Source organism: Scophthalmus maximus, chromosome 6 (genome assembly GCF_022379125.1).
Source record: "Scophthalmus maximus strain ysfricsl-2021 chromosome 6, ASM2237912v1, whole genome shotgun sequence".
NCBI classification, from domain to species: Eukaryota; Metazoa; Chordata; class Actinopteri; order Pleuronectiformes; family Scophthalmidae; genus Scophthalmus; species Scophthalmus maximus.
In genome coordinates, this window is record NC_061520.1 from 5323774 (window position 1) to 5333764 (window position 9991).

Here is a 9991-nt window from a genome sequence, read left to right on the forward strand (position 1 = left end):
CTAATTAATGTTCACAGCCTGCAGCTACAACCTGAAAACGAGATCACATGAAACTTAAAGTGGCGAATGTTAAACTGAATGAGGCAACACAAGGAGCCTGTGGCTCTCTGATGAGAGGAAACCCTAAAACATTCACATGGACACATCTTAAAGCGCTCCAGTGAAAAACAAGCAGCTGCCGAGTCTGAGACACAAATGATGCTCAAACGTCCCACGAATGATTGATTCCCATAGACTTAATGTTTTCATATTAAAGTTTTTGAGACATGAACGGAGTCGGAAACACTTCTTTAACGTCAGTCTATAAAAACTTTTCAGCTGCTTCCATAAATACATGGACGTGCAGTAAAAGCCTTTATACTCAGCATCTTGTCATTGTTATATTACTGTTGTCACTTTTTGTAAAGTTCACTTTGTACTTCCAATAAATGAGGAAATTAATGTGAAAATATGTCGGCGAGAAGGAAAATTAATTCAGGCTTCAACTGCAAAATGAATTATTTTGATCACAAACAGACTCATTTTTCATCATTAACTCACCTCTCACACTTTCAATATGTCAAACTGGGATCAAATCAAATCAAACAGTGTTTACACGACACAAACACGTTCAGTACACACAAGTAATATTATAACAACATGAATTTAAAAGCTCATGTGTCTGACTCACCTTGAACTGAAGTCTTCCACTGGACCCCCACATGTCGACATGGCCTCCCACCACACACACACACACACACACACACTCACACACACTCACAATCACACACACACACACACACACACACACACACACACACACACACACACACAAACACACACACACACACACACACACACACACACCCACACCCACACACAGACACGCACACACACACACACACACACACACACACACACACACACACACACACACACACACACACCCACACCCACACACAGACACTCACACACACACACACTTGGAGTACAATATAAGTACAATATGGAATGAAAGGTAAAGTATCAGAGATTGTAAGTACTCAAGTCAAGTACAAGTACCTCACATTACAATACTTCAGCACAGATTTTAATATGAGCTACGTCAACAAGATTCTAAATATGAAAATAGCAACATTAACAGAGTCCAGTGTGTGTGTGTGTGTGTGTGTGTGTGTGTGTGTGTGTGTGTGTGTGTGTGTCCAACTCTCACATTAAACCAGACGCTGTGAAAGCTGCCATACCAATGGGTTTTACTTTGTCCTGGTTTCCCCTCCACACACACACTCTCTGTTTCTTTACCTTGTTGCCCTTAAAAAATTTTTTTTCTTCTGCTGAGCCTCACTCTCATATTTTAAAGCTGATAAGGCCACAGATGGGAGGGGGGGGAAAGCTTTTTCAAAGGGAAAAGGTTCTGAGGTAAAGGTATTTCAGTGAATCAGAACAGCACTGTTCAGCCAGGAAAAGGGCAAATTCTACTTTCCCAGCCGACCATCGCAAAAGTGAAATTCGTGTTTGCATGGATAATAGCAGTGGCTGCGAGGGAAGCTGGGACAGCTGTCTAACAGGCTGATACCACGGCTGTTTGATGTGTGACTGAGCCGGGGGGAGGACCGACCACCTCTCGCAGGCCACATCATGAAATACACAACCACCAGAACAGACTCAGCCTCCTAACCAGAGGGTTTCCCGTGAAAGAACAAGATCAGGAACTACCTCAAATGACAGAAACCATCTTTGGAAACATTTATTTAACGTCTACTTTGATTTGGGTCCATGTCCCATCTGCTAACATGGAGGGGGTGGGGTTATGAGCGATACTGCAGCCAGCCACCAGGGGGCGATCCAGATGATTTGATTCACTTTCACGCTGTCAACCCCGTTGAGTCACGTGAGAAAAAGCATATACAATTAAGCTAAACAAGCAGCAATATAGCCATACGAAACACACTCCAACTGCCGGCCACCAGGGGGGCGGGGGGATCAGGCTTTGATCCCTGGCCCCCACATGACTACAAAACAGGCTCCTTCCATATGTATGAAAGAAATCATTTATAAATTTCATAACTAACAAGGAATAAAACCTTTTCTTCAATAGTGACCCGAGAAATGTATAGATTCATATTTTCTCGAATTTAAATGAAAAGTGTCAACATAAATCATGGATATATGTAACATTCATCTTGATTTGTTTTCGGAGGATTTCTGTGTCTACGGCATCACGGTCACACAGACGGGCGATGCAGGAAACAAAATGAAAACCGTGCAGGAAGTTGTAACCTCGACGTCCAAACTTTTAATTGATGATTGTTTTTTCCAATAACACAATTATCTGATATCTATTCGTCTGAGGCTAATTTCCTGACAAGGAAAAATGAGTTAAAGAAACTTTTACTTGTATTTTAAGAATATTTCATCTCATTTCGGAACATTCATTGCACTTTCTGGTCACAGTTTAATGCACAACTATGCAGGACCAGGAAGGATCAGAGATTTCACTGGCGGTAATAGTGAGTTAGATTTGTCTCAAAATGATGTCCCCCAGTGTGTCCTTTTCTGGCGCCATCTGGTGGTAAAGTTGCAAACCACAACCAACTGAGCATCCGACAGGGGACACTTTATGTCCGCTAATTCCATTTCCGGTTTCCGGCAGCGCTGGAAATTCAATGTGTAGAAACATGACGACTCACACGGAGGTCGGGTCCACCTCATGTTACTATAACTAACTCATTCAGAGTTGACGAAAAAACATGGTGATTATACATATATGGACACATAGTTATGGACAATATATTCAATTTCTGTGAATCAGTTCTTCTCAATATTACACACTGTAGCTTTAATGACGTGAAAGACAAGTTTATAATGTGTATAATGTTGTTGGTCATTCAAATTAATAAACTAAAACAAGTCTTTTCTTGGTCCACGTTCGATCCTTCCACCAAGTTTACTGGAAATCTGTTCAGTAGTTTTAAATCCTGCAGACAAACAAACCAACAGGGTGAAAACAAAACCTCCTTGTTGGAGGTTTATAATTTCCCTCACTGTATAAAATGTCCATTAAAGTCTTGTGTGGAAACTTCTATCAACATGTAAATTATTCATTAGTGCCTCGTTTCTTCTTATTTATTAATGACTCACTTTGTTAAAGTCTGTGTCAGATGAATAATTAATATCTCTGTTTCAGATGAAACATATCTGTTGTTGTTGCAGATCAGTTGTGCAGTCACACAGGTTTGTATTATATGTATTTCATGTTTCTGTGATTATGACTGTGGTGACAGTGAAGTTTTCTCGCCCTGTCAACAGACTCGGTGATTCACAGCTGACTCAGATTCCGGGACGTCGTCTCGATGGTCAAACGTTGCGTTTGTCCAGGTTTTCGGTTCCAGCAGAACTTTTCTGTCTCCTTCTTTTTTTTCGAGGTGAAGATAAACTGAAGCTTCCTCTCAGACTGCTGAGGAGGCTGTTTCCCTCCATCATCTTCCTCCTCCTCCTCCTCCTCCTCCTCCTCCTTCGCTGTTTCGTGGCTTTTCCATGCTTTGTCTGTAAAGAGGCTGACTTAGTGATGCCCGCGTGTGGGTGGTTGGAAGAGAGGAGTTGTTTGTGCCATGCTGCCTTAAATCAAAGGCGAGGGGAAGGTTGTGCTTTAATCACATTTCACGCCGACCTCACTTATCTCCCTCGCCCGTTGTTTAAGGCCTGTCACTGCAGATGAATCGGCCTCTGTTTGACTGCCACGGTACGGAAGGGGAACAGAAACACGCTGCGATCCTGTGTTCATGTCCTCGCACACGCGCACTGGACCCATTGTGTAAAACAACGCTCAACCAGCTGACAGGACGGACGCGTTTTCTTTTGGTGGAAATGGCAGAGAGAAACATTTGTCCCGTGCGTGCAGCTCTGAAGTGTCGATCTAGTTTCTGCGGCGGAGAACCTCGGCTCCGACCTTCGCCACTGTGACTCTCAAACTGCGTACAAACATCCCTGAGCGAGAGCGCGACGAGGAGGACGAAGAGAGAGGCCTACACGTCGTCCACATCGCTTCGGTTTTAACGTTTTAGTGTTTTTCATTTGTTTGATTTTTCCTCATTTTCTATTTAGGAAACTTCTTATTTTTTTACTGCGACAGAACAGGTCCTCATCCTTTCCTACCTTAGCAACGGTTGTGAGGGACGTCTGTCACGGTTCGGACAAAGCTAACGTTATTACATGTTAGCTTAAGTCTCCCGAGAGACACCCCAAAAAATAATGTTGTGTCATTTAGACACATGAGCATTATAGTGTTTGAGTCACAGATCAAAAGTTGCTCAATAAAAATAGCTATGTGTCTAGTAACTTTTTGAAAATAAAAACTTGCTAGGCTACTCGCGAAGTTGCTAAATCTAGCCGCAAAGTTGCTAAGCTAGCGACGCTGTCTGGTGAACAGTAGTTGGCGCTGATTCTGCTCGTTAAACCACAGAAGAAGAAGAAGAAGAGGAACACATGATGGGGATGTTTCATGTGCTGCTGTGATGAAGGTCCATCTTCCTCGGCGTCTCTACACACAGCAGCATGTTCAGATCAGACACACGAGTCTGCGGACGGCCTCATCACAAGAACACTTTAAATCTCTTCCTTCAGCTCAAGATTCAGATGCATGCTGGGATTTCTTCTCTGCTGGGATTGGTTTTTTTCCCGGTGCAGCTGAACACAGCTCACACACGAAGATCATTTCCAACTCGTGTTTCTTCCCCGGGGTCGTTTATTCTTCTGACAGGTACATCAAGTTTCCCTGTTTTACTACCGGCGAGATGTTTTAATCTCAGGCAACAATGACGGATTCATTTGAGACGTATGGATCTCAGCGGCCTGTCCGTGCCGCAGCTTTCTGAAAAGCAGCCAGGGGAAGATTGGTGTCCAGCTGGGATCGAGGTGGCAATCATTTATTTCTTGACCTCCCTCTTTCCCCTCGTTTTTCCTGCGGCTGAGGTGAACTCCTTGTGACTAATAGTTTCCACTTCCTTTACGATCAACAGAGGAAATAGATCCGAGCAGCTGGTGCGGAGAGTCATGAAGGAAAGATGGCGGCGGGGACCAGGAGCGCTGCTGTCTGGACCCGTTAGTACGCTGGCCCTGAAGTGCAAACCACAACAGCAACTCACACAACACAACAGCAACTCACACAACACAACAGCAACGGCTGTCCAATACGTACCTACCCTTTCCGTTTCAGTCTCACCGAGGCTGTCGTGTTGTGTGAGTTGCTGTTGTGTTGTGTGAGTTGCTTTTGTGTTGTGGGAGTTGCTGTTGTTTTCTGTGAGTTGCTGTCGTGTTGTGTAATTTGCTGTCGTGTTGTGTGAGTTGCTGTTGTGGTTTGCACTTCAGGGCCACCGTATGTTGGTGTTCATTGAAGAGAACAAGTAATTGACAGCTGAGACTGACTCACGATTGGTCGAGTGCCTGTACGGGCGGGACCTCGATGAAGTGCGGCTCCATTCCACGATCGCTACTTCGCAGACTCCGGCTCCGAATGATGGCACCAGCACAAGATGGCGGTGCCTGTACCTGAGATGTTTTAGCTTAATTTTTGTACAACGGGAGGAAGTGGAGACGTGTCGGTCATCTTTGTGTATAGTTGTTGATCGTCTTTATATACAGTCACTGATCATCTTTATATACAGTCACTGGTCGTCTTTATATACAGTCACTGATCATCTTTATATACAGTCACTGGTCGTCTTTATATACAGTCACTGATCATCTTTATATACAGTCACTGATCATCTTTATATACAGTCACTGATCATCTTTATATACAGTCACTGATCATCTTTATATACAGTCACTGATTGTTTTGAGCCTTGAAAGCAGCAGTTGAAACACAATCAGAGGTTCTTCAGTGTCGTGCAGTTTATAGAAGATGAAGGAGATGAAACTCTTCTTCATCATGAGCTCGGTGATCGGAGTAATACTGAAGAGACAAACAGCGGTTTTCTCTCCACTCACAAAACCCATGAAGCTGATGTTAAACGCTCACAGCTGACTGAGGTCTGAAGTGGCGGTAATGTGGAGGCAGTCGCGGGTCTCGTCAGCGGCGCCTCGGGCTGTTGTCTTTCTGAACGTCAGCAGCACAGTGTGGTGGCTTCCCTCCTGAGGCGGCCGCGCGGCAAATACCGTGACCCAATCAACCTTGAGGAACAATTGCCTGGGAGGAGAAGATGTTCCCTCATCTCTGATGAACTGATCAGCAGACAGCAGCAAAACAAAGGTGTGAGTGAAGGCGTCTGAGTCTCCAGAGACTCAGCGGGGAGCTGAGGCTGGGGACGAAGTGGTGTCACATTCAGCTGGTTCCTGGAGGGACTTTAAGGATCGTCGAAGAACCAGTTTCACTTTGTGTTCCCGGGGGAACCTTAGGATGCATGCTGCACTCATCTCACCGAAGAAACCTTTGACTTTCTTCGCCCCTGTCTCTACCAGAGAAATCTCTGACATAATTCATGTACTCAATGTGACCGAATCTCACCCACCAACGTCTCGTTTCTTCTTTTCCTCCTCGTGTCTTCACTTTCTTTCTTCTCTACATGGTTCAGGTTCAGGATCAAACATCCCTGTTTCTGCTGTGAAACTGCGAAGCTTTTGGCGGAAAGTTAGTGACCTGCATGTGGCCTCGTCATGTTTCTGACCGTGGTGTCACTCTCAGTCTCCTGTACAGAGCCCATCACAGAAAAGAAGGCGGTTCTCACACCTCGGGGGGGGGGGGGAGGGCCCTCTCAGCTCCGGGGCCCCAGGTAATCGGTCGCTTTGCCTCCCTGTTGTGACGCCTGAGGGGCAGATGAGCGGAAATCAAACACCTCTGAGCAGGAAATCCATCTGAACTCGTGTCAGAGTGAATCTGTCAAATCGTGAAATGACTCTTCGGCGCGGAGACGGACGTCTGCTCGGGGAACAGCTGATGACGGCGAGTTTATTATGACTTGACTCGTGAATGAAGCGGAGGGGGAATAGCCTCTGCAGAAACGAACGGACACTCGGTGATGAACAAAGAGTCTCAAGACATCAAAGGTCTGATCGCAGCAGCATTTCACTGATGTTCATACAGCGAGGTGACGAACTGACAAACCGATACAGCTCAGTCAGAAACCGTTCAGGTGCACAGTTAACAGGAAGTGATGCGCAGACAAAGTACAAGGCAGGTAGAGCAGCGAGGAATATCTCATCCAAATAACTGAGTCTGGAAGGCACAAAACCAGATGAGTGACTGTGAAAGATGAGACCGACACTAAATACACCAGGAGGTGGAGTCACCTGGACACAGGTGAAACACTTCAGGGCATCAGCCAATCACGGAGAAGAAGACAGGAAGTGAAACAAGCATATTTTTTTAAGTCCAATTAGTTATTAAGTGATGTAAATCTTTTTGAACTCTTTCCCATTGGTAATTGGGATTAAAGATTCCCTCAGTGTATTCCATCCCTCCCCGTGCAGATTCATGGTGAGGAGCAGTGAGAATTGATGATGAGACTACACCCGCAGGATTCAACTGAAGGCCTAAAAAGCGTGATCCGGCTTGTGCACGGGTTGGAATTCACAGGATTTAGTTGAACCCCTCGACAGGCAGAGCAATGGCTCCGGCGGGAATACATCAGTTTTATGGAGCCGTCAGAGAACGAGTCCACAGATCTGTAGTCCAGGGCTGAGCACCGCTTCACCACAAGCAAAGAGCTCCAGGACAACTGAAAGAACCAGGACAGGAAGCAGGACAGGAACCAGGACCGGAAGCAGGACAGGAAGCAGGACAGGAACCAGGACAGGAAGCAGGACAGGAACCAGGACAGGAACCAGGACCGGAACCAGGACCGGAAGCAGGACAGGAAGCAGGACAGGAACCAGGACAGGAACCAGGACAGGAACCAGGACAGGAACCAGGACTTGACACCGCGGACACACACCTTCTAGAGGCTCAACAAAAAAACTTTGAGCCGTCAGCAATGTCGTCTTCGCTGGCGCTCCGTGAGTGGCCTGTGGAGTAATCTTCTAAGTGGACGGGCCCCGACTCCACAAGGGGCCCAGATTTGTACATTGTGTCTCCTTCTCCAGCTCCATCTTTGTTTCTCTTCCTTTGTCCCTGTCCATCCTTCCTGCCACCCTCTGCCCCTCCCCACCCGCCGCCCCTCCGTCCCCTCGGTGTGTTTTGCCCAGACGCAGTAATGGGACGGTCTCCGTGGATCAATGGCCCGGAGGTGAGAAACTGAGGAGAGACAGACAGAGACAGAAGAGGCTTTCAGGAAAGACCCTTAATCTCAACTACAGGCCAAGGACAGACTGCAGGAGGAGGGAGGGGGTGACGGAGGGGTGAGGGCGGGGTGAGGGCGGGGGGGTGGAGGACAAACAGAAAGGTCTGCTCGTGGGGATTTATGGTAACTGTCTGTTTTAAAGTCAAAACCTACTGCAGCTGTTTCTTTACCAATTATCCAGGTTTTCCTGGAAAAAAATACTTTTCTGTTAAAAAAAAAATCATGGTTTGAGTTTAATGTTTAAGTTTCCATGAGAACTTTTCACGTTTCACAGTACCGGTAAAACAATGTGAACGAGGTCATTCATTGGTCTCACCGCTTGCGCATGCGTATTGTCACGTTTCTCCTGCAATTGTGAGTGAAGATGCGAAGAGGAGAAGAGACAGTGTGAGGGGACGATGAAGATCTGAAGAGAGAGAGAGACCAGATCGCCTCAGATGGGTGTTTGGGTCCATGAGGCCTGCAGAGCCTCACAGCAGCTCCTCAACAAGACTCCGCCAGTACAGGCGCCAAAGGGAACACACACACACACACACACACACACACACACACACACACACACACACACACACACACACACACACACACACAGAGTTATCAGCTCGTCCTGTATTGATTCCTCTTGCCGTGGTATTTAGGCTGAGAAAAGAAGGACAGTCGTTGTCCTTCGGGGCAGCAGCCGCATTCGTCTCTGTTAACTGACCTGAGGTTTGTTTTGACTACTGCAGAACCAGGACGACTCAGACGGTGTGTGTGTGTGTGTGTGTGTGTGTGTGTGTGTGTGTGTGTGTGTGTGTGTGTGTGTTAATGTTAATGTTTAACACTGGATGAACAGAAGGAGAAATGGATGGATCTGGAGTTTTTCTGCTGAAACTTCCAGCAGCTGCATCAGTCACACACCTCAACCTTGGACATGACAGCATCATAATCACTGTACATCCTGTGTGTGTGTGTGTGTGTGTGTGTGTGTGTGTGTGTGTGTGTGCGTGCGTGCGCGTGCGTGCGTGCCTACGTGCAGGAAGTGATTAACCTCTCACTCTGATGAAGGTGCAGCTGATGCATTATGGGTCATCTGGTGGTCAGGGTGAGTGTCCGATCAGCAGAAAGTGAAAACTGCTGCGTGTGACTTTTTTTTTTATCAGCCACAGAAATTAGTAATTTAGTCACATGACTGTTTTTTTTTTCTACACAGGCTGCGGATGAGCTGGAATATTCTGCTTCCAGCTCTGTGTCAGCAATAATCTCAATAGTCAAACGCAGGTGTCACATGACCAGTCACGTACATGAAGCAGATTGTCTCCTCTGCAGTTGGTTGTCCCAAATATTGGTATCGGACCTGAATATGACAAAAAAACAAACTCCTCCTGCAAATAATGAAAAAACCTGCCATGCAAATGACTGTAACAATTTCCTTCAGTATCACAGTGATAGTTACCTGAACATGAATTATTTCTGCCCAGAAGATACGAAACCAAACAGAAGGGTGAGGGTGACCAAACAGATGCTAGACGTAACTTAGTTTACTGTACAGTGATTAGTAAGTTCTGATTCTGATCATGTCCCTCGGGTCAGTACAGCATTGCAGTACGCTGTTATTGGGATTCAGGTTCCTTCCAGAGGTTTGATCGATTTCACTCGTGATCTGTTTCTGTGAATTCCTCTGTTCTACCTTGAACCTCTGAAAAAGCCCGGAGATTCATTTTACAGAGTCCATGGCGGGGCGCTGTATCGACGGC